Consider the following 863-nt stretch of genomic DNA (forward strand, 5'->3'; position numbering starts at 1 on the left):
GCTATGAACTTCCCTCTCAGGACCGCCTTCACTGTGTCCCATAAGTTTGGGGTTGTTGTGGGTTCATTTTCATTAGTTTCAAGAAGTTTTTGATTTCCTCCCTAATTTCAATCTTGACCCATTCATTGTTTAACAGCATACCATTCAATCTCTATGCTTTTGGGTGTTTTGGGTTTTTTTCATTGGGGTTGGTTTCCAATTTCAGTCCCTTGTGATCAGAGAAGATACTTGGTATAATTTCTATTTTCCTGAAGTTGTTGAGACTTGTTTTGTGTCCTATCATGTGATCTATCTTTGAAAATGTTCCATGTGCACTTGAAAAGAATGTGTATTTAACTTCTTTGGGATGGATGGCTCTATATATTTCAACTAGGTCCATTTCTTCTAGAGTGTCGTTTAATGCTGCTATATCTTTGTTGATATTCTGTTTGGAAGATCTGTCCATTTTTGACAGTGGGGTGTTAAAATCCCCTACTATAATTTTGTTGTTGTCAATATCTTTTTTGAGGACCTCTAGGATTTTCTTTATATATTTGGGTGCTCCTGTGTTGGGTGCATATATATTTATGATGTTAATGACTTCTTGGTGGATTCTTCCCTTGAGTATTATGAAGTGACCTTCTGGGTCTCTCTTTATGGCCCTTTTTAAAAACAGTGGTTAGATGCCACGAAGTAGGTGGCAATGCCTTAACCGTATGCGTGTTGTTAGGCCCAAGGGCCTCTTCTATCCTTGTCAAGGGGAGTGCTAACCTTCTCTCCTTTCATACAACACATACATGGAATTCTATAGCCTCTACCAAAAAACTGCTTTAACTAATAAATAAATTTGGCAAAGCAGCGGGATACAAAGTCAATATCCAGAA

The 863-nt window shown here is 37.9% G+C and overlaps 1 non-coding gene across 1 annotated transcript; it reads right to left on the reverse strand.

Annotated features, from left to right (window-relative positions):
• Window positions 1–646: 646 nt before the first annotated feature.
• LOC118977059 (U6atac minor spliceosomal RNA) lies at window positions 647–772 on the reverse strand. The gene has a single exon (XR_005064447.1). It is a non-coding gene; the product is annotated as a U6atac minor spliceosomal RNA (small nuclear RNA).
• Between the last annotated feature and the right edge of the window lie 91 nt (window positions 773–863).

This window comes from Sturnira hondurensis, unplaced genomic scaffold, assembly GCF_014824575.4.
Source record: "Sturnira hondurensis isolate 20B ecotype Veracruz unplaced genomic scaffold, ASM1482457v3 Scaffold0021158, whole genome shotgun sequence".
In the NCBI taxonomy this organism is placed as follows: Eukaryota; Metazoa; Chordata; class Mammalia; order Chiroptera; family Phyllostomidae; genus Sturnira; species Sturnira hondurensis.